At 43.3% G+C, this 6,378-nt stretch overlaps 1 protein-coding gene across 2 annotated transcripts in view; it reads right to left on the reverse strand.

Moving 5' to 3' along the window:
* DRP2 (dystrophin related protein 2) overlaps positions 1-1,900 on the reverse strand; it is a 32,451-nt gene extending 30,551 nt beyond the window's left edge. The window contains exon 1 of one of the 2 annotated variants that reach the window (XM_074882546.1): positions 1,811-1,900. The gene's annotated coding sequence lies outside the window, so the exon portion shown is untranslated. Of the gene's footprint in view, positions 1-1,646; positions 1,669-1,810 lie in introns of those variants that run through there. The other variant, XM_074882547.1, reaches the window with a different exon arrangement.
* Between the last annotated feature and the right edge of the window lie 4,478 nt (positions 1,901-6,378).

Raw genomic sequence — 6,378 nt, forward strand, 5'->3', positions numbered from 1 at the left:
ATTCCACCCAAAGATTTCAAAATGCTCAAGATGTTATTCCCATATTACATGTCTTGGTCAGAAAGAAGATTCAAATCTGATCCCAGTCCCATGCTTTAGCCACAGGCTGTCTTGGCCTCTCCCTGGGAAAATTAAAACTTGGGAAACATGATCTTCTTGGCCTTTGTCAGAACAACCTTTAATGAGCCTTAGCCCTTCTTTTCCCAGAGCTGACAGACTAAAGATGTTAATTTTCTACTCATACAGCCACATTCTACAGAAATGCCACTGCCGTTGCCCATTTTCATACATTTATTCCTCACAAACAGTAGGAGAGGTGAAGCTGCATTTTGAGGCATATTTGGTTCATTCAGACCCAGTGAATGGATATGTAATAACAGCTTCACAATTCCACTACACTTCTGAAAATCATTTCTGGCCAAGACACCTCTCTTCCAGCAATGGAAAACGCAACTGTCAAACTATCAACCGTGCCCTGGGCTGCATCCAGAGCAGTGTGGGCAGCAGGTACAGGGAGGGGATTCTCCCCTTTGCTCCGCTCTCATGAGGCCCCCCCTGCAGTGCTGGGTGCAGCTCTGGGGGCACCAACATCAGAAGGACACGGACCTGCTCGAGCAGGGCCAGAGGAGGCCATGAAGATGCTCGGGGGGCTGGAGCACCTCCCTGTGAGGACAGGCTGAGAGAGTTGGGGGTGTTCAGCTGGAGAAGAGAAGGCTCCGGGGAGACCTTAGAGCAGCCTCTCAGGACTGAAAGGGGCTACAGGAAAGGTGGGGAGGGGGTGATCAGGGTGGTAGGAATAGGACGAGGGGTAATGGTTTTAAACTGAAAGAGGGTAGATTTAGATTAGATATAAGGAAGAAATTCTTCCCTGTGAGGGTGGTGACACACTGGCACAGGTTGCCCAGAAAAGCTGTGGCTGCCCCCTCCCTGGAAGGGTTCAAGGCCAGGTTGGACAGGGCTTTGGGCAACCTGGGCTAGTGGAAGGTGTCCCTGCCCCTGGCAGGGGGGTGGGACTGGATGGGCTGTAAGGTCCCTTCCAACCCAAACCATTCTATGATCCTATGAACTACTCGCAGTGGCATGGGGCTTCCCACGGGCTGTGCACTGAGGAGCATTGGTCAGGAAATACTGTCTCATAGAGCAACAATGCCCAACCCACCTTGGTTACCCACTGCTGGGACAACCGTGGAGGGGAGGCCCAGCCTAGCTTTCAGCCAGTTTTGGGACCCTAAGAACAAAGCTTTCTAATCCCACACCATTGTCAAAAGGTGGATGTGAATGGATCAAAAGCTTTTCTAGGTCACCAATTTAATCCTGAAGAAAGCAGTCAAAATACAGTTGACCTTCAATAAAATATATTTGAGAGCATCCCCAAGAAACCAGTGTGCTCCTCATGGTGGTACCAGCTAGAACATCCAGCAGGTGGGTGGCTGACCTTGAGGAGCCTCTCCACTCATCCTAGGTAGGTGAACCAGGAGTCAGGAGCAGAGCCCACCAGCACATAGCGAGGCAAAATGCACAGACACCTCATGTAACTATGCTGAAAGGAGATTTTCTAAATAGCAACCTCCTTATAGTTGATTCCAAAAGGAGCAACACTGAATACTTTGAGTACCAACCCAAGAATACATAGTCACTCCACACACCTTCTGCTTTTGAAAGCTTCTTCAATAGCTTCTGCTTCCATAACAGCTGTACTGATGCAACAAAACTCATTCTGAAAACTGTATTTAGACCAGAAAAAAAGAAGATACAGATAGGCAGACAGAAAAGAGTTTTTGCTGGGCTATTTTTGTGCATACATACTCACACAAATCCTGGGTTAAGTAAGGAGAGTGATGGGGGAAAAAAAACAGTGCTGGAAGGGCTATCCAGGCAACTCCAAACACACCGTTCTACAGAGAGACGTGACCAAATCCAACTGCAGCATGCATCTGTCACCAACAGTATCTATAAGGGACATGACAACATGGATAAACAAAGTAAGTACATATCAAGCCAAGTTACACATGCACATGAGACAGACATCAGCACAGAGACATTAACAGACAGCATGAACCACAAAAACAAGGTCTTTGTAGTACCTGCATCCTAAATTATTGATAGTTTAGGGATAGCAAAATGCAGCAAGAAAAAATATGTGTCAGTTTAGCTTAAATTTTGAGACAAACCAGAATCTCTGGTGAAAGAGTTGCTTCCATGGCTGGGAGCATCTTCCTAAGTCTCCCAATACCTTCTGTTTTAAGGATATAATTAGGACAAACAGGCAAGCAATTCAGAACTCAAAGGAATTTAGGGAGACAAACTCAGATTTGTCATAAATGCAGCCTTTCACATAAGCACTATGACTTTTTAAAGTGTATTGGAAGGTTTATGAGACAGGATGCTAAATGTGGAGTGCGCTTTGAGTTCTGAAGAGAACTTAATCCAAAAAAATCTCCCAAGGAACTCCAAGAACCCAGCTTCCAGAAGACACAGTGGTACCTACCGTATGCCTTTTCCTAACAAAACATTTCAGACATTTTATGTTTTACTAAATGGCAAATATGTACTTTATTAGCAAAACTAAGAATTTCCACCTATCCAACACGGCCATCTCAATTTAGCACAATGCAGTGTACAAACATATAATGGATAAAAATCAAGCCAGGTATTATAAGGCATGAGCATAAAATTGAAATCAGATTCTGATTTAGACCAGAAACATTCCCTTTAAAATACTGGAGTTGAAATCAATCGAAATTATTGAAAGATATTCCAGCTTACACTTGTGAAATCAGAATCAGCCACACTGCCTAAACATACAAAGTCACAAAATGCAGAATACCCTGAATACAAATGCGTTTGCTGAAAATCGGTGGTGAAAACTGGAGACATACTAAATTATGGAGACATACTAACAGTATTTTTAGTTTGAAGATTTAAAAAAAGCTGCACCTGGCCTGACCCTAAAGTCTCTATTACTTTCTCTTTATCCAAAGACAACACTAATTTGGCCAAATCACTCTTAAGCTGGAATATCATCCATAACACTGAGTATCTTGGATTACCAACCAATAAAAACATTAACTAAAATCCTAGCATTTGCATTTTCAATGCAATACTTCAAGTGTCAATGCAGTTAAAGGCTATTACTTTTTCTTCCCATAACCTCCCACCCATGAACTTCATTTTCTAAAATAGTCCTTGTCACAGAGAATTTTTCCCAAAATGCATACTCTCTCTCCTGTTCAAACACTACAACTTCCCTTCTTTGAAATCTCACATCTCCTGAAAGAGGAGGATCATCTTCCCTCGTGTATAGAAGAGGAAGCGTTGTTACCATCCTCTGGAAACTTTACAAGATTCTTTCACTTTCTGAGTAAAACTCACATGCATCATTCTCTAAAATACTTTAGTTGGGATACATTGATGATTTACCCTAGGAACCTAGAATGTAGGTTGTGCAAGGAAGATTACCATTTACCAGCGTGGAATAAATTCTCAAGAATTGCTTGTATAGAGGACTACCAAGAACACAGACACAGAATGCAGAGTGAAGGCAGGCTTTGGGGAGCACGATGCAGCAGCAGCAAGGCAGGCATACGTTAGAGCATGTTCACACACCTGTATTCAACTGATCTTTGCCTTGAACTAAGTGCTGCAGCATTTTGTCAAGCAACCTCTGATGAGGAACCCACACAGCATTTTGAGCAGAGAAGCAGCTGGTGGAGCCTGATGAGCATAATTCCCAGGCTGGAGAGGCAATTGGAGGTTAGGAAGTTCCTACATGCAGAAACAAGTCACTGATATCCTAACAGCCTCCAAATCCTGAACAGCCAAACCAAAGAACAGAGCTAAACATTGACTGAGAATATATATGAAAGTGCAGCTTTGCTAAAAGAAGAATATGGGAAGAGACAAAAAAAGAGCACCTTCCCTAGAGCCATAATACCAACAGTGTCCTTGTGGATCCAGCTGCTGAAGAAGGGTTTGGTGAAAGGCTTGTAGACAGGACAAGGTCCCTTATGGCTTGAAGAAATCCTATTTCTCCCCAGGAGCCTACAAATCCCTGTTTTCCTGAGACACAGGGCTCCCTCATCTGGGTCTCCTCCTCACTGAAGTAACAGATGAGACCAAGTTCTCACACAGCCATCCATATCAAAACGGCAGTAATTCGGTTTTGATGCAGGATCATTAGTCTCAGTGGTTATGCTGTGCCTACCTGCGAAGGGAAAGCCAGAAGGAACAGATCTCACACAAAAGGACAGACCTGCCCATCAGTTCCAGTACATTGGATAGGCAAGCATGCTTGTGAGTAGAGAACAAAGAGCCTTTTTTTAACAAGAAGGAACAAAACTAGAATTAGGGGCCCTAAATTCAGCTTGAGAAGAATCTTATGAATAGTTGCCCAGATATTGTACCATCCTGTTCCTTTTTTTGTTTAAATAACTGATGTCAAATAAATAACTGCACCTCCTTTGTGAGCATCAATAAGCACAAAAATCTTCCAAGCACAAATTCTACCCTGCCAAAAGCGTTTAGAAAGACAGCGGGATACTTACTAAAAGCACAGTACCTGGGGTGAGAGGGAAGAATGGGTAGGAACTGATACAAGCAGACAGCTGCCATGCACTCAGAAACAGAATTAATCCCCCTTTTCATTTGTTCCTGCATAAGGATCGAAACAGTCCCCCTGAATGAGAAATGAGAAGGAATATAGGGGAGAGAGGAAATCTTTTCAGAGCAGTGAGCATCAAAAGAATGAGTGGTGGGTGTCAAAAGAGTGTAAAAAGAATTTGGGGGAGAGATGGAGAAAGAAAAGAGAGGAGAAAATGGTAGGAAAGGAAGCAAAAACATGCAGGAGAGAAGGGGAAGGCAGACAGGCGGTTTTCGGGGACTGTTTTGTTCATCAAAAGCTGTCAACACATTTACAACTGTGCTTTCCATCCCCCTCCTTATTTACTGGACCGAGCACACAAAGGAGCAGGAAAGCAATCACACAGGAGCTGCTGAAGATTCACTTCGACACAGAACAGAGGTGCCCTGAGAGAAAGGAAACTGCTCAGTGATCTGTGTACAATAAACATCACGGCAATGTTACAGGCCTGGAGACTCTAGAGAGAGGGTTGGGAGGAAACCTGCAGAGAGCAGCCTCTTCCTGCAGAGATCACGCTCAGGACTTACAGGCAGCACAGATACTGGAGGAGAGCGAGTCAAACTGTACGGGGATACAGCTGCATATAAAAATATACATATACACAAGAAGCTTATCACTGAATTTAAAGGAAAAGCCCAAGCGATTTAGACAGAGAATAAAATTTTCAGAAGTATCTGTTGCAATTTGCACCTAAACTTAGTACCTGAGGCTCAGGAGCTCAGCCACGTTACGATGACTTAATATGTCGTCACCGAGCCTGTACTAGCACAGTCCGTTGTGTCACATTTCTGGCAGGTACCAAAGCTTGCCTGATGCATGTTCACTCCTAAGCTGCAGAGTGGGATCGCATCTGAGCCTACAGATTTCTAAATGCTGTCAAGGTTAAAATAGTATTTAGAGCCTGTGAAAGGTACCTGCAGCTTTTTTTGCAGACCAACTGTTTCAATTTCTACGTTTGTGCAAGACTGTAGTGAGCCTGAAAATGGAAATTAGATGTCAAAATAATTAAGGTTGGTTTTTTTTTTAAATCTTACCCTCTATTATGCAGACTTTTTACTCCTACAAGACAGGAAGCAGAAGCAGAGAAATGAAGCAGCATCACAAGATAGGCACTTTACCAAACATTACTTATGTAGTTCAATACCTCTCTTGCCAACTATAATTACTTGGGAGTTACTCGGGCAGGTCTAACAGCTAGATACAGATCTCAGGAATCCTGTGCCAAAAACCACACCACCAAAAAAGACCTTCTTAGCCAAAAGCAAAGTTTGGTGAAATCAAACCATCACCAGATCAAAATCATTACTTTTATTCTAAGAAGCAGAGCCATAATGAGGGAAAGCCACCAGTACAACATAAATCAGCTGGAAGTACACCATAAAAATCTGGAAGAAAATACTTGGAGACCTTGTTCTTTCAAGATATCTATCCTCCAGAGCAAGCTTGTTACCAGTGCATGTTGTTCTTCACCTAGACTGAGTGTATCCTTTGACTAAAGAACACACCAGGAGCTCCCTCACACACTCTCTCAGGAGCCAGAGTGCTACAAATAAAAGCAGTCCCGTGTGTATTATTAATGACAAGTTATCAGAGTATCTAGGGCCACAGCCAGACAAGAGTTTCACTGTTCTGTGATTCTGTACAGAAGATGAACCCTTAGCCAGGTCAGATCCCTCAGTTTCCCTTATTCTTTTCTCCTCTGTGCAAAGATTTGTGATAAACCATTTTGTCACAGCAGC

This window comes from Strix uralensis, chromosome 13, assembly GCF_047716275.1.
Source record: "Strix uralensis isolate ZFMK-TIS-50842 chromosome 13, bStrUra1, whole genome shotgun sequence".
NCBI classification, from domain to species: Eukaryota; Metazoa; Chordata; class Aves; order Strigiformes; family Strigidae; genus Strix; species Strix uralensis.